We start from the raw sequence: 17,570 nt of genomic DNA on the forward strand, positions 1-17,570 counted from the left end.
GTCTCCCCAAGGTGCATCCAGCGCTTTCCAGGTTATCTGTCACTCGTTTCTTCTCATTCCATGGCTTTGGGCGGTACCCCAGTGAGGTCTGTCTCCTGTGTACGAGCCAAGAAGTCACCTCATAAAAGGGTTTCTACACATGGATCTCGGCCCCAACCCTTATTTTCAGGGTGCAATCATGATCCCTACTCAGGAAGGCGCATCTTGAGGTCCACCACTGCTTATTAATCATGGGAGTCTTATTTGGTACAGGACTGGTGGGTTAGGGACTAGCTGTGACGGGCACAGCTTCAGTCCCAAGGGGAAGGCGTCACTTGTAAAGAGAACTTGGAATGTCTGAGTCCAGAGAGTCTCCTTCTCGGAGAGCAGGGACCCCTGCCCCAACGAGCTACCCAAAGCCATCTGCCCCACACCCCCAGTGCCCCAAATGGCCAATCAAGCCCTGAGTATCCTTGACCCAGCGATATCCCCCTCTGACAGAGAAAACTCCGGAGGCACAGAAAGATTGTTTGTACCCAGGACCTGGAGGTAATAATATCTGTTAGCGCCCAGAAGGCTCTCGACACTCATCCAAAGGGAACAAAGAGCGGCTCGGAGTCTGGAGTCTAACTCAGCTTTTCTCTTTTTTCTTTTTTTCTTTTTTGGTGGAAGGGGAGGCAGAGGGGGGCAGGTTGCAAACAAAGAGCGGATGAACCCCTGACCGTTACAGTCACAGAATTCTCCTTTTTCCCCCAGAAAAAGCTTGATCAACATACAACAACATCTGAAATTTTGCTCGGCTCCTCTCTCGAACCCAGTGCCCAGCACAGGGAACCCGTTCAATGAATGTTTGATGAAGAGACAAATGGATCTGGAAGGTGAGTCTTTCAGGGAAAACCAGGAGGTAGATTAATGCATGTGACCTGAGCCCACATTTTCTTGTACAGATCAAGGGGCTGGAGATGGGCCGGGAGTTCCAGTCGAACTGACAGGGAAACCCTGTTTGAAAGTCTCTGGGCTTTGGGGCGCCTGGGTGGCTCAGTCAGTTAAGTGTCTGCCTTCAGCTCAGGTCACGATCCTGGGGTCCTGGGATCCAGCCCCATGTCAGGCTCCCTGCTGAATGGGGAGTCTGCTTCTCCCTCTCCCTCTCTTTCTCCCAGCTCATGCTTGCCCTTCTTCTTCTTTTTTTTTTTTTTTTTTAAGATTTTATTTATTTGGCAGAGAGAGAGATCACAAGTAGAGAAGCAGGCAGAGAGGGAGGGGGAAGTAGATTCCCCGCTGAGCAGAGAACCTGATGTGGGGCTCGATCCCAGGACCCTGAGATCATGACCTGAGCCAAAGGCAGAGGGTTTAACCCACTGAGCCGCGCAGGCACCATCATCCTTGCCCTTCTCTCTCTCTCTCTCTTTCTCAAATAAGCAAGTAAAATCTTTTTTAAAAAAAATGTTTCTGGGCTTTGAATGCTCCTTCTCCATGAAGACGGCTATGACACAGGGACGGCAGGATGATTCTTCCCATTTGACCAAGGAGAAAACCAGGGAACCCAAGGAAAAGCTTCTGCGGAGTCTCAGAATGAATCAACAGAAGCGCTGAGCTGGCCTTTGGCTTGCTCACCTTCCTGGGTATTTTCAATTCCCTTAAAGTAGTGTTTTAGTCTCAAGCACACACACACACACACACACACACACACACACACACACACACACACGCAGCTTACACATCACATTAAAAGCCTGCAGACAATAGTTACTTAGGGGACATCAGCCCTGCCAATAGTCTCTGCCTAAACCACGTCACTGGCTGTGGCTTTGAAGCCCACGAAAACAATCCTAATCATAGTTCTGGAAAGCCAGGGAAGGTGGCTTGCCAGAAGAGGGAAGTATTAGACCACACCTCAAAGCTTTCTGCACAACAAACACTGGAAATGAGGAGCTTGAGGGGATATGTCCCCCAAAGACCTCTGCTTCACCCGGGCATGCTCCTGCTTCCCCACCTGAAACACTGAAGCCTCCCCTGAAGGTCCCCCCCACAAGGTAAGGGGTGCCTGGTCAGGAATTCAGGAGGTGCTCCATTTACGTGAAATTAAGAAGACTGGGTCCCTGATGCACTTGCGTTAAAAACTATCCTCCAGGGGCGCCTGGGTGGCTCAGTGGGTTAAGCCTCTGCCTTCTGCTCGGGTCATGATCTCAGGGTGCTAGGATAGAACCCTGCATCAGGCTCTCTGCTCAGCGGGGAGCCTGCTTCTCCCTCTCCCTCTGCCTGCCTCTCTGTGATCTCTCTCTGTCAAACAAATAAAATCTTTAAAAAAAACAAAAAACTATCCTCCAAATGTATGTGGTCTATCCACATTGGAATATTACTCAGCCCTGAAAAGGAAGAGAATTCCGACCCATGCTACAATGTGGCTGAACCTTGAGGACACTATGCTCAGGGAAATAAGTTGGTCACAAAAAGGGTAAATATTGTACGATTCCACTTAAACGAGGCGCTTAGAATAGTCAAGTCACAGAGAAACAAAATAGAATGGTGGTTGTCAGGGGACTTGGAGAGGGGGCACTGGGAATGGAGAGCTACTGTTTCACAGGGACAGAGTTTCAGTTTTTGCAAAATGAAAAAGGTTTTTGTGGGTCGATGGTGGGGATGTTTGCACAACCATATGACTGTCAGCTTCATGGCACTGAATGGTACCCATAAAAAAGGTATTAAAATGGTTAATTTTATATCAAGCATGTCACCACAATTATAGGTAAATAAATAATGAAAAAAGAAACCTCTATGCTCCAAGAGAAATCTACATTTTCAACCACCTCGTTCCCAGCAGGGCAAGAAGCAAAAAAGACCTTCGAAAGACCATTATCCATCCAAGTCTTGGTGCCTATCCCCTCATTTCTAAAATCGCAAACACAAGGCAAGGAGACAACACGCAGGGCGTTCGAGCGTCCCCCGTGTTCTGAGACCAACTGCTCATTTCATTTCATCAACTGATCACCAGGCAGCTCACTGGAAAAGCAGGCTGCAGTCCTGATAATGAAAGGACTCTAGAAGATCAACATGAATCACGGCAGGTCAATTGCCCCCATCCCAAACTCTGCCACTCTTTAAAGGAGGCAGAGGGAAATGAATTAAAAAACCAGGAAAGGAAAACAAACCAAAACAAGAAAGGACAAGCGACAGACAAACGGTATGAGAGGACCCCTGTGTCCCAGGAGTAAGACTTCCTGCAGGAGGGACAGGGGATACAGGGGTGGGATGTGTTGGGACGTGGCTTCCTCTTCCCCTGTGGGGAGCAGGCAGGAGCTCTCTCCAGAGGACTGTGTCTCGTTGGCCCTTCTCTGCAACCTCTGCTCCAAGAAAAAGAAAACGTGTTTAACCAGAGATACAGGATGGAAAGGGCAGCCGGCTTTTAAAACCTGGGCCGCGAGTGCCCTCGAAGGTTGGTTTTGCCCTTAAAGGAAATGAAATTTATGGCTTGTCAGATAAGTAGAAAGGAAAACCCTCCGGAGGGAAACGTAGCCAGATAAAAGTCTACACACAAGCAAAACAGTTTTTTTAAAACATAGTGTCTAAGCATCTCAGCCAAGAAAAGGTCCTGGGATCCACCAAGATTCCTTCTAACTTAAAATGTAGCTCTGTTTTAATTTCACTTTAGACACATCTCCACAAGAAGCCCTTCCTTCTTTCTTTGTTGGCTGGGCTCGTCCGCTGACCGCCTAGCTGGGAGCGTGCAAGCCTTCCTTTCCAGGGCAGAACACTGCAGTTAGCCACCGAACGGTCATCTGGGGCAAGGGGGGAGGGACAAGGGGGGAGGGACAGGCAAGAGAGGGCCTTCTAGATTGTTGGAAATATTCTCTATCTTGATTTGGATGATAGTTACCTGCATGTCTACGTATGTGAAAACTCACTAAGTTCTGCATTTAATATTTACTTACTTCACATGTGCTATTCTTATAAAGATTTTATTTATTTATTTATTTGACAGAGAGAGATCACAAGTAGGCAGAGAGGCAGGCAGGGAGTGGGGGTGGGGGGCGGAAGCAGACTCCTCGCTGAGCAGAGAACCCGATGCGGGGCTCGATCCCAGGACCCTGAGATCATGACCTGAGCTGAAGGCAGAGGTTTAACCCACTGAGCCACCCAGGTGCCCCGCGTTATTCTTTACATGCAAACACACAGAGATTACTTTTTTCCCACACATAGATTTTTTTTTTAAAGCCCCGTGGGTTTATTTCATGTCTAATGAGAGCCAAGTTGTTTTTTAAAAGGGTCCCCATCAACAGTTAGTGCATTCTCACAAGCTCCTACCGTCCCCCCCCCCGCCCCCCCATCCTCCTATCCTGGCTCTCCCGACAGAGTAACCAAAACCCCCATCAGGCAGCCGATTTCCTGTTGGAATGGGGCTTGCGAGGCAGCAGACTGAAACCCAGGACAAAGGGAACCAGAGACTCTCACCAATGTCTCCCCGAATCGTGCTGAAATCTGTCACTCAAGAACTTTACCGGAGATGTCCTCTTCCTGCGTGAGAGAATGACACAGCGTGGACATTCCCTTCTCGACGTGGCAGCCTTTCAGAGAGCAAACCCCGTCGGTATCGTCTGAGACAATTCACTCATTCCACATCCGAGATGATTGGACAACAGGATGTGACAACTATTTATTATGCCTATGATTTTTCAGACCCCCTCAAAGTCTGCCTGCTCTCCTCCAAATACACTCCAATTTACAGGACCCCGGAATAACCAATGGCCCTGGTGCTCTGTGTGACCCAGAACCGTCTAGGACACTGCTTTTCATTATCTGGACATTGGGATTCTCTGCTGCAGCTTGATGTTTTCATCCTATGACTGACTTCCAAAGACGCACCCCTAATCTTCCCTTGGGCAAATGCGTAGGAGCTAACATTGCTGAGTTTCGTCTTGCTGGTTTCATCCCATGGTCCCTGTCCCTGGTGGCCACTGGGAACCCGACTGTCTAGTATTCCAGTTGTCCTCCAAGTCTGGGGCCATCTTTGTATCTGAAAACCCCAGTGTTCATCCAAACAACACGCCCACAGCCACTGCGGATGTCCACATGGTCAGAAACCAGCCCGCCCACCTGCCCGACGGGGGTATGCGGACACACTAAAACCTTCTCCCGTCCACCCTGCAATTCTTTATCTCCTCCAGAAGCACGCCCGAGAAGACCCAGCGTATCTCCTGCAGTCAGGACACTTGTTGCCCACAACAAATTCTCAGCCCTGTACCGCTATCAGGAGCGTGAGCAGGTTCCAGACTCCCTTTCTCCATGTCCATCTCCACCCCTCAGCCCCCTGCTGCGTAATCGGGAAACCATTCTCTTGGTCTTCTGTACTTTTCTCTACTGTCATCTCTTGTGTCCCCATTGCTCTTGCTAATGTTTCTTCTGGAAAATGTAATGCTTTCGTTTCTCTGTAGTGTCCGTCCTGGTGTGGGTCACGCTCAGCCCTCGGGTCAGTACAAGCATGTGTTTGACCTGGAGTCAGACCCGGAGGCAGGATCTGGGGCTGAGGTCCAGACTTGGTGCTGAAAGCTTCCCAGCAGACAATGCTATGTCCTGGGAACACGGGCAAAGGCCAGCTCTGGGGTGTAGACACAGAGGTCTCCCTGAGACCCATGCATCCCGCGCCCAACTCCCTCTGTGGCCACCCAGAGCTCTCATCTTGCCTGAACTCGCAAACCCTCACTCTCACGCCACCAACTGATCTTGCCCTCCTTCCTGAAGTCATCTTGCTTCTAGATCGGCCTTGCAGTCAGTCTACCTAACTTGGAAGGTGCCCCCAACTCCTTGCCCCCCCCACTCTCTACCCCCAACCACGGAACGCACCCAGGACCACACGTCCCTCCTCTCCCACCCACAGAACGCAGCTGGGCCCACACACCCGTGTCCACGGAACGCACCCAGGCTCACATAAAGGAAACAGGGTCTTGCTCTGCGTGGGGATCCTGGACCTGAGCTCCTGAGGAACCCTCCTCACCTTTCCCTCCATTGTCTCACTTCCCAGGCCACCCCCCACCCCACAAACCAAACGCCATGCACTCATAAGCTGCCTCTTCAGCTCAGACCCCCCAGCACACCGCGGGCCCCAGCCACACCTTACTGGCAAGGCCCATCTCCCTCTGGTCACCCCTACCCACCACGTGTTGTCACAGACCCCGTGTCTCAGCCGTGTCAGCCTTCCCTCATGGGAATGTGATCCCGTGCAGACCAGCCCCCCACCCCATTAGACTAGCTCGCCCGTCTGCTTTTGGCTTCCTACATGCTGTTCCTGCTCGTGATGCCTGGTCTCTGCCGCTCCTGACCCACGTGCCTCCACCGCGCCTGAGTGGGGCGATCGTCCCTGGATCGCCGCAAACGCCCAGTGCGTGCGAGGCACCCCCGGCCCGAGCACTGTGCGATTATTACCCCGTTTCATCCCGACAATTGTGTGCACTGATGTGCGTCCACCTGTCGTACAAGTGGAGACGCGGAGACAAAGAGGCTAAATCACTTGCCTAAAGGTGCGCAGCTAACGTCCAGGTCATGAACTTGGAGAGAGTATTTGAACTTCTCCAACCTCTTCAACACTTCGTTTATTCAGCAGGCACTGACTCAGCTTTTCCTTTAGCACAAACCCCCTTTCTGAGCAGCGGGAAATGGCTCTGGGTCCGCGCAGGCTTCGCTCTGCGCCTCCCCACCCCGGTTATTATTGTGGCCCTGCTTCAGTCTGGGGGACACGGGTGATGTCGTCTCTCCTGGAACCCGTCTTTATGTGTAAACTGGGGATGATATGACCTAACTCCCAGGGTCCTCTGAGGGCTGAGGTAACACTGTTTGCCTGGGGGCTCAGTACACCTTAGGCGCTCAAACAATGCTCACTGTATGTACTATACCTGCTCACTAGGGCCAGTCCCCAGCACGGCCCCTCTGACAGGTCTTCTGGGGGCCTCAGAAAGCTCCAAGTGTCACCCACAGGAAGACACGTGGGAGAAGGACCAGCCTGTCTTCGAGGCTCACGCCACGTTACCTTGGAGCATCATCTTTAAAGTCCATATGAGGGGGATGCGTGGGTGGCTCAGCTGATTAAGCAGCTACCTTTGGCTCAGGTCATAATTCCAGCATCCTGGGATCGAGTCCCACGTTGGGCTCCTTGCTCAGCGGGGAGCCTGCTTCTCCCTCTGCCTCTGCTGCCACTCTGTCTGCCTGTGCTCACTCACTCTCTCTCTCTAGCAAATAAATAAATAAAATCTTTAAAAAAATAAAAAATAAAAAAAATAAAGTCCATATGAGGGAAATACACCTGCTGGGTAAACAGAGGCCCCGGGAGCCCCAGCATCCCCTGCCAGCTCCTTCCCAGAGCAGCTGATCCCCTCGGACTCGGTCTCCGAGGGAGATTTGCATGCCTCATTTACTGCGCAAAATAGAAAGAGTAGCCCTCACGTTTCACTCAAAGGCATTCACTTGTGGTTTTTATTTATAATCCTGCACATGTTTGTGCACAAACAAACACGCCAGCCAGGAAGCATGGGCCTAGGTGTACACACACAACACACGCACACACGCACGCACACACACACCAGGAGCAGCGAGGTTCATTTGTAGGAAGGCAGTTAAAAGTCAGTCTGTTCACTGTTTCTACAAGACAAGAAGCTATCAACCTTCCCATTTTTGATTCCAGAAACCACCCTAAAATAAGCATCTAGTCACTTCAATCAGCTCTCAAAGTCATGCACCGTAGTGCACGCGGTATAAACTCTAGCATCTTTCTTGCTTTGCTCTTTGTTAACCTAAGAATTTGGAAAATGGAGGGACAGCAAAAGAGAATGACATGTGGCCTCTGAAACTGATAGACACCCGAAGCGGCCCCACCCTTCGGCCCCATCGAAGCAGACAGGACAAGATGGAAACTCGGCCCACCCACCCCCCTCCACTATTTGGGATATACTCGGTCTGCACAATCCACTGAGGGACCCTATGAGGCTTGGTGTTCAGATCATCTCACAGGGGTGGGGCTGGGGGACAGAGAAAATATCCTAATATTTTTTCACTGATGCCTGTGGACCAAGAGATAGTGGAAGAGATCTATGGAGCCAGCGAGGCCCCAAGTGAGGTTTTTCTTTGTACTGAAAAACCCAACCGCACTGATTGAAATCCTGCAGCTGATAAGATGTTTCAAAGTAACTCTCTGTCAACACATTTGTTTCTTTTTTCATCTTTATTATCTTGCAGGAGGTGGTTCCCTGGCCATCCGATCTTGCTCATTCCATCTCTCTCCTTTAAAAAAGAACGGGAGGTCCTCTCCCTTCCGTCTACAGAAGTACTTTCTGAACAAACAGACGCAGCTCCTTGCTGGAACTCTCTGGAGCCCCTCCATGGTAAGAACAAAGCCTGAAACAATGTTGCAGGTTACAGCTCATAAGTCACCCAAATGGTGGGAAGATTTTTGTTGGGAGCACAGAAGTCAACTGAAAGAAATGGAGAATGTTCTCTGGCTAGAAGGGTCTGTGCCTTTTAATTAATTAATTTAATAGAGAGGGGAGGTCAGGAAGGAAGCACCCTTTGTAATTTCTCAGGCAGGGCCAGAGTTTGGGACAAGAGGGCACTGGAAACACACAATGAGTATACTGTGAAATGTGACATTTCACGGGGGAATAGGTTGCAGAATTCCCAGGAATTTTGAGAATCAGTAAGGTGACTTCCAAGAAATTTCCAGGCTGCCAAGAAGTGTCCAGGCCACATCGCTAGACATCTTGAGAATACCCATTCCTTTCTGTGTCTCTAGTCGCCCAGGAGGATTTCGATGTTAAAACTTGAAAATTCTTTAAGGGAAGAGAATGTCTTCAGTAGGCTGGTTGTGTATCTCAATTCCAAGCTCCCCTCGGAGCCATCCACTCCGGCCTCTTCCTCGACCTTATATAAAGCCCTCCCAGTAAAGCCCCCTTCCAAACTCGGAGATATGTAGCATGCTTTCTGAGAGGTCCTTAACCTAAACTCACTGTGCGTTAGAGTACAGAAGGTGTGAAAAGAGATTAAAACCACATTTCCCTCTACCATCCAAAAACACGCGTCATCTCTAAAAATGCTACGTCTCCAAAACTCAGATGCCAGCCCTCCACTGAACTCACCCTTTGTTATGCTCACTCTTGAAAGGGGACCTACCCCATCAGTCCAAAGCCACACATGATATGAACCTGCTCGGGATAACATCCCAAGAAGACAGTATGTGTGTCAAGGTTTCCTTGGACAACGGTCACCATAACGTTTCTCATGTTACCACGAAGAAATACATGAAGGGTGCAAAAGGAAGGAAGAAAAAAAACTCTCCCAAGGGGAGAAGAAGGGAAGGAGGAGCTTGTCTTAACAGCAGAAAGAAAGAGCAAACTTTTTCTTAGAGCGGGACTTCCTAGCACCGAGCTCTGCGCTGTACCTGCCCTGTCTCGAGTTCTCTTCCCTCAGACCCGCGCCCCACACACCCACCCCCTGTGCCCCCAAGATCCAGTGTTGCTATTCCGTAAACTCTCCCTTCTAAACCTCGGGGCTTCTGAGCACGCTGTTCCCGCTGCCCAGAATGCCCTTCCCCCTCACTTCCTCCAGGCAACACTCCCGGGAGACCTCCCCATCCTTCAAGGCCTTTTGTGTTCCTGACAATGTCTTCCCGCTGACCCCAGGCAGCATCCCACAGGGCCCGGCAGACCCCTAGAAGCCCAGACTTCTCTCTTCCACCACTAGCCCCAAATTACACCCCTGTAATTTCTGGCTCCCTGGTCGTCCTGCCTCCTATCTGAGGATGCCCTCGAGGGCACAAATCTGCAGGCGTCTTGGTGTCCCCGGCACCACAGCACCGGGCCAGGCGGATTAGACATGCCCAACTAATATTGGTTGAATAAATTAGCGAACGAATAAGTTTCACCCAGGAAGATCTACAGATAAGAGGTTCTCTTAAACACAAAACACGTACCAGAACTCATTGCAGGGGTGCGGTTTACAGGTGTCAGACCCACACCTCCCCCTCCGCCCCCCCACCCAGGGCAGTCTGCCGGGATGGTGGCGCTCAGCCTGCCTTTTGCTCCAGCAAATTTCTCCACTGCCTCGCTCACTCCAGCAAACACCTGCTCTGCTTTTTACTCTGCTGCTTACTTACGATCTTCAGAGAGTGACCTCTACTACGTGTCGGAACTCGGGAAGGGGGAGGGAAGGGGGAGGGAGGGGTGCAGGAGAAGTGTATTCACCTACGGCTTGAGTCCGAAGCCCAAGCAAGCGTCATCTTGGCTTCTCATGCTCTGATCCAAGGAGAAGAGCGTCTTGGCGCAGGATGACCCAGGCGGAGGAAGCCGACTCCGGACCCGAGTCAACAGGCGGAGAGGGAAAGGCTGCGAGCTCTTCCTGCTTGCGACATCCGGAGATGAACGGGCTCAGGTATGTGCACATGGCTGTCACCACAGGGTCAGGGGGTTGTGTCTTAGACACTTTCCTGCCTGCAGATCCCATGGGGAGGCCGAAACCCCAGAGGGGGCTGACTGCAGCACGTAGCCGTCCGGCTGGTTTCTGAACAGCTGCCAGACAGCAAAGATCAAATCTCAGGAGACAAGCACATGGTCCTCTGTCATCTGGGCCCAGACGGCTAGTCCACACCTCCCCCTTCCTCCGCGTTCCCCGGGAGCAGGGCAGCTGGCTGTGGTGTCCGTCCAAGGGGGCATTTCTAACCAGAGCAGGCTCTCAAGGGGGTCACGTAGAGCAGGTCGGTCATTTCCTTGCTCGGAGCCCCTCCTGGGGGGTCACACCCCTGCCTCCAGACCCCGATATGACCTGGAGCTGAAGCAGGAAGGGCACTGCTTTCTCTCTGGAGAGGCAGACAGGTGAGAGTCAGGTTCTCGGCTCTGCCCTCAACAAGCTGTGTGGCATTGGGCAAGTTGCTTAACTTCTCGGAATATAGGCTTCTTTATTCAACAAATGGAAATAATTGCCACCATGCAGAATTGTAAAAGTGCTCAGGATAAGCTATGCAGAACACCGTCTGGGCACAGCATGCGGTCGAGGAACAGAAGCTGTAACTTACGGTATTTACACGGAGTGTCTGACGATAAGCCCAGGGGGGCAGTCTTTCACGGTGTCTGTTCTCGGCTGAGGCTCGTCGCGAACAGCGTTACTGGAATCCCCGGCCCCAGCCGCAAGCAGCAGTGACACACCCGCCTGCTGGTGCCCAGGGGACTCTGGGACAGGCCCACGTGGGGCCCTGCCCACGACAGTCAGGCTAACACAAGACGAGCTTTGGCCTCACCCCCTGAGACAGACAGAAAATGCCAACATCCACCCAGAACCGGTCTCTCGCTTCCCCGGACTACCACCGCGGGGTTGTTTTTAGAGCAAAAATGAAGATCCGTGTCCCCATCCCGTCGGTAAATCCCCAGGCCAGCCCCCAGCATCATGAGAACAGGGATAATCCTTGCGAACACAGAGTTAGCCGTGGGAGCGTCCGGGGAATGTGGCGACCTCCCCACGTGGGTTTTCAGGGTGGGACACGGGGGGGGATGCGACGGGCCATCTCCATCTGCCTGGGGACACCTGCGGCTTTCACGAGCTGCCACCGCCCCCCATCACAACTGGAGATGTACTCTGTCAACAACCGGTGCGTGTGTGTGTGTGTGTTTTCTGACACTGTACCCCGCTCTCTCCCACGCTTTATAGCACAGGCTGCAAAGACACCTCCCACGGCATCTCCTCGGGAGAAAACAGCAGTCCGGCCGGCCAGCTCTAGAAAGATAATGGCTTTGCCACCGGGTCCCCTCCCTCAGACACCTGGCCCAGCAGAAAGGCAGTAACACGCCCCTGGCTGAGTCGGGTCCCCACAGTCCCCCGCCACGTGTCTGCCTCCCTCCTGCCACCCACCAGGCCACGAGCCTTCAGCACCCTGGTGCCCCTCGCCAACGGCCGGGCCAGAAGGCACGCATGCTCCCTGGATGATGGATTCTGCTTTAAACGAAACTCGCTGGCACTCCAGTGTCACCCGTGGTCACCTTTGGCCCCGGCCCAGGAGGCCTGGCCCTGCAGAGTCCAAGGAAAGGCCTTTTTCTTCTCTAAAGGATCTGAGGAACCACAGTGGCAAGGAGACAGAAGGCCCTCAGGCGGGGGAACCCCAGAAGTCACCCCCCAGGCCTTTCCGCCTGCCGGAGAGGCCTTGCCCTTCCTCTGCTTCTCCCCACCCCCACCGTGCCCCTTCCTTCCCGGGAGACCCGTTGTCTGCCCGATGCCCTGGGTCACACCTTCTGGTTCCTTCCACCTTCAGGGGTGAGGATTCTGATTCTCCACGCACACGATGCTCTTTCTCTTTCTCTCTCTCTCACAGACACACAAGTCCATGGAAGCCATGGTCTTCCTCAGGGGAAATGAGATACGGGGAGACTTTTTTCGTGTCTAATGACCGCTACTGTGCACACTCATTACCGAACACTCTGCTCCCTTATCCAGAGTTGCTGGTTGTCTCTTGTGGAGTTTCAGGAACAGGAAGTGGATTCCATGACTTCTGGAGGAAGAAACGCGCAAAGGTCCAAACCCCAGGGCCTTGACGAGCGGTGGGATGCGGGACCCTCTCACTGGCCGCCCCCCACGCAGGAGCAAGGAGCCCACCGCGTCAGGGGAGGTGAGGTTGGGGAGGCGGGGACACAGCCACGCAGCAAATCGTGTCAGAGTCCGGCTCAGGCTTCAGTGCTTGACACCGGGTGACTTTGGGCACAGGATGCACGGTCTGTCCAGGTGTCCGTTTCCCACCACGGGGACCATAAGAATGCCTCTGTCGTTGGGGTCTTGTGAGAATTCACTAGAATAATCTAGGTAAAACCCTCGTCCAGTGTGTGCCTCGTGGAAAGCATCAAAGAACTACCAGCCTTTAAGAACGTGCTCTCCAGGACTTCAGCTGTCCTCACACCAAGGCTAAGGACTGGTGGACGTTTCTGGATTTTCCGGATAAGAAAAAGCAAAGCCGAGAGGGTTGTGTGATTCCCCACACGAACACAGAGCTGGAAACAGGAAAAGCTGGACTGTGAGTTCTGGTCAGCGTGGCTGCAGAATGCTGTCCTCCCCACCCCCGTCCTGCCTTGAGGGCCACCAGAGGCACAGGAGACCTGAAGGCCATCTGGGCCTTCATGGCTCCGTGTTCTTTGTCCCTGTCCCCTGCCTTTTCTTCCCAGGGTCCTGAGAAACCGCAGGACCCGTCGTGCCTCCCTGAGGCGGCCAGGCAGGGTGGCAGCAGCAGGAAAAAAATGATAAAAGAGAGAAAGAAGACAAATAAAAGAACGTTTCGCTTCTCCTGGTGCCCCGCTGCCCTCAGGGTAGGGGACCAAGCAATGCCCGTTTATCTGCTGTTTTTGCTTCCCTTTGCTACTCTAGGTGGGAACACAAGCTCGCCGGGTCCCAGGTTTAGACAGGCCAGTCGCCTGGGGCAGCCTGGAGGGACCTGGGCGGACCCGGGAGAAGCAGCCTGACACCCCTTCCAACCCCCCCCCAACACACACACACGGGCTTTCTGCTTCTGCCCTGGGATCCTCCAGAGGGACAAGGGCCTGCATTGGTGACCCCAGAGCCCCACCTCTCAGGCCCCAGACCCTGGGCAGCCTGGAGAGGCTCCGGCCCATGCACAGATGCCTCGAGGATCCACGAGGCCCGCTCAGAGCTCAGAGGGTCGAGCACCCTGCTCTGGGCGTTCCAAGAGCTGCTGAGTTCAGCAGGGCTGCTCTCTCTGCAAATCGAAACGGGGCCGCCCAGGGCCTTCCGGACATGCCACATCTTCCCAGCTCTGCCCTGCCTGGAAGCCGCGGTCCGGTCATCCTCCCCCAAACGTGGGCAGCACGGCTCCCAGGAGACCCTTCCACGCAGACACGTCGCCTAGAGCCGTCTGCACATAAAAGTTCCAGTCGACCTGCTTGAGTTCAGCTTTCCAAGAGCCGGCTTGCCCAAGGGAGAAAAGGACTCGGTGTATTAAATTTAAAAGCAGGCAACCGAACCCAGGAATCGACAGATCCCGTGTGGGGGACAGATCCGTGCGATGACAGTATCTATCTTAGAAGAAGGTCCTGAAATAGAAGTCATTTCTGGGGGAAAAATGATGAGTGCTTTCTAGTTCTCGCTCTGTGTTTGTCATTGTTTTATTAAAGTGCCCTGGGGCAGGTCTGGAGTCAGATACAAAGTCCGTTTTTAAAGAGCTTCCTTTCTTCCTCTTCCTTTCTTGCACTCCCCACTAGCCAGTCTGCTTGCACTCTATATGCAAACACCTTTCCCTCCCAAGCACCAGCCCCAAAGAAGGATTTTTTTTGGAGCAAAGTTAGAGCCACAGGAAAGCTTTTGAAAAGAGGAAAGAGGCCAGCCCGGCCATTTCTCCCTTCAGTTCCTCCCCAAAATCAGAACACAGATTAGATTAAATTGTAATTCTTGCAGACCCCTGGGCGGGGGGCTTGGGGAAACGGACCCCGTAAATGGCTATTAGTGAGACCGCAGAAACATGGTGCAGGCAAGGAAACAAAACAAGAAAAAATGAAACATGTTGGACGCAGAATAAAGTCAGCGGCCGGGAGCCTCTGCGCAGCCAGGACAAGGGCAAGGGCTAGAGTCCCAACGCTCCAAGTGGCTTCCATGCCGGGTGTGGGTGGGGAGGCGCTGGGCCCCGGGTGGAGGCTTTGTGCTCCCGGGAGAAGCGGCCGGGGCTCCCTGCCGCCAGCAGAGCCGGGCACAGCCGCCAGGCGCCCGCCCGGGGAGACCAGCGGCACCGGCCAGGGCCGCCAGCAGCCCTGGCGCCCTCGCCCGGTGGAACCACAGCGCCATCAAGCGGCCACTCGGAGAACGGCTGCACAGGGCCCAGGAAACAGGTCCAGGACTCCCAGCCCCACCGGCTCTGGGGGAGGGTCTGGAGCAAGGTCTGGGCCTGCCAAGCTGTCACTCCAGGCCCGCAGGCAGGAGCCTGCAGACGGACACCAGCTGTCCAGGCGCACCACACAACCCTGGGCTGGCCAGGAGCCGGCTGCCCTGGAAGATGCTCGGGGGGCTCCTTTTGCAATCCCAGACCCACCCTCTCCTCCAGCAACTTGCTCCAAGTTATAAAGGACTGTTTCCCAAGAAGAGTGGGGCTAGAGCAAAGGGGAGATCTGATGGGCAGCAGGCACACCCTCAGGGGTTGTGCAGAGACACACAACCGCAATGAGTCAGGCTCGTGGCTCCGGGCCTGTGCAGCAGGACACTCGGTACGTGTTCCCAGAGAGTGGGCTTGGGTCATGGCCCACAGCCTGCAAGGGCCACAGACTAGGATGTGTCTCTCCTGGGTCATGGTGCCTGACTGTGTGTGCGTCCCAGGACAGACTCTGATCCTCCGAAACAGCTCATGGGGGAACGCAAGAGGGCACATGCCCTCCATCTACGGACCGCGGCAGGAACCCAGCACAAGAAAATGACAAATCCTCAGAACCCCAACCAGGAAAACACATTTTAATAAGAATATTATATAACAGGAAATCATTGCAAAGGCAGGGAGTATTTGCTACATGTGAATGACTCCGCTAATTCCTTTATGCACATTATCTTACTTAATCTCGCAAACCACCTGAGGAGATGGGAACTTGTATGATTTTTGTTTTATAGAAAAGGAAAAGGGAAGTACTTTGAGGTTAAATGATTTGTCCAAGGTCAGCTGATCAGCAAAGCTTTGTCTGGATCTCAGAGCCCGGAGTCCACTCCCTCGCTTTTGCCTCCCGAACCCCCTCTTTTCCATCCAGGCCCCGTCTCCCAGGGGTGGATTCAGGTTTGACGGGACCTGAAGCTTATTCCTTTTTCGGGGGGGGGATAGCTTCTTTAAGAAAAATAATGAGGGGGGCGCCTGGGTGGCTCAGTGGGTTAAAGGCTCTGGTCTGCCATCAGCTCAGATCATGATCTCAGGGTTCTGGGATCGAGCCCCGCATCGGGCTGTCTGCTCAGCAGGGAGCCTGCTTCCTTCTCTCTCTCTGCTTGCCTCTCTGCCTACTTGTGAGCTCTGTCAAATAAATAAAAATCTTAAAAAAGAAAAGAAAAAGAATGAGGTTTAAAATACACAGGAGTTGAGAAATGCATAGCTCAGGGCAGGGTGTAGAGGGCCGGCAGAGGTGAGGGGCTGTTGCCTCATTACCTCCAAGGAAGATCTACCTCTGCTCTCCCCCTCTGCCCCCTGCAGCTGGTTTTCCTGCCAACTCTGCATCCACGCCTCCCGCCACCGCTCTGGCCTCTACAATGGACAGCCGCACCCCACCTGTCCCTGAAAGTGCTTTGACTCAAGGTCGCCAATGACACCAACTGCCAAGTGCAATGAGTGCTCTGCTGCCCCCACCCCCCAAAAGAACTCTGCCCCTGACATTTCCCCTCCTACAAACTCTCTTCTCCTTGGGCATCCTGGACACTGCATTCTGGTTTCCCCTCGACGTCGGCTACCATGCCTCTAAGTTCCTCACTCATGGAGCTCCTGTCACGTGCTCCTTCAGTGTCCCGGTGAGCCTGGCAGAAGACAGAGCATAACCTCTCAGATAGTCAGACCCAGGGTTTAACCCTGTCCATGCTTAAGAGCTGTGTGGCCATCAGCAAGGCTGTCACCCTCTCTGAGCCCATATTCTCTTCTGTATAATTGGGATGAAACGCCATAAGTTATTTAAGCGCTTAAGTGACCTAATATATGCAGAGTGCTTAGTAGGATGCCCAGCACACAGTAGGGCCAGTGTCAGCCCCAAAGGCCAGGCCATCTTTCTGTCCGAGGCCCTAGATGACCAGTTCCAGTGCCTGCAGAATCATCTCACACATGGCCCCTCGGAGGACCTCATCTTGTCTGCAATTGTTCATGGCATCACCCTCAAGTCTGTGCCCTCCCTTTGCTGATTTCCGAAAGGTACAAGTGACACTACACCAAGACAAGAAATCCAGGATTCATCCCGAGTCCACCTTCCATTGCGCCAACAATCTCCCTGGGATCCACCAACCACGCCAAGGACCCCCCCTTCCTCAGCCCGTGCCCTCGCCTGTGACTCATGCCCAGGTCCTCCTGATCTTGCCCCGGACCTCTGAATAGCCTCCTACATGATAGGCTGCCCTGCTGCCCCTGCCCCCCACCGCCCCCAACCCATCTTCCACACCCGAAGGGCGAGCTTCCTCAAACACATTTCAGATTATGCTGTGCCTCTGCTGAAGAAGCACCGTCTGTCTTTCCATCAGCATAAGGGTCAACCCAGCCTCACTGCCCCCTTAAAACCCCCTGCACGACTACAGTTTGCTCAGACATCCCAAACTGTCCGCATTTCCCTAACGCGGCACCAGGCGCCACTGCCCCCTGTGCTGTCGTGCACACACTATTCCATCACCTGGAAGTCTCCCCACTTTCTCTGCCACCCACTGTCAGAGCCCATGCAAATGTCACCTCCTCTGAGAAGCCCTCCAGGATGCCTCCTCAAAAAAAAAAAAAAGAAGAACAGACCCACTCCCTCTGCATCCTGTGCATGCATCAACCATGGCTCGATTCAAACCCTACAAAATTCGGATTTATTTCCTGTTTCCCAGGCCACACGGTGAGCTTTCTGAGAACAGTGCCATCTCGAAAGGCGAGA

General features: G+C 53.3%; 1 long non-coding RNA gene across 5 annotated transcripts in view; it reads right to left on the bottom strand.

Moving 5' to 3' along the window:
• The window catches only part of LOC116577109, a 161,852-nt gene that overhangs the window by 108,119 nt on the left and 36,163 nt on the right, over positions 1–17,570 (bottom strand). Inside the window, exon 1 of one of the 5 annotated variants that reach the window (XR_004280388.1) lies at positions 10,200–15,835. The exons of the other annotated variants lie outside the window; for them this stretch is intronic. This is a non-coding gene — a long non-coding RNA (uncharacterized LOC116577109). Of the gene's footprint in view, positions 1–10,199; positions 15,836–17,570 lie in introns of those variants that run through there. 5 annotated transcript variants of the gene reach the window in all.

The sequence above is a fragment of the Mustela erminea genome, chromosome 18 (assembly GCF_009829155.1).
Source record: "Mustela erminea isolate mMusErm1 chromosome 18, mMusErm1.Pri, whole genome shotgun sequence".
In the NCBI taxonomy this organism is placed as follows: Eukaryota; Metazoa; Chordata; class Mammalia; order Carnivora; family Mustelidae; genus Mustela; species Mustela erminea.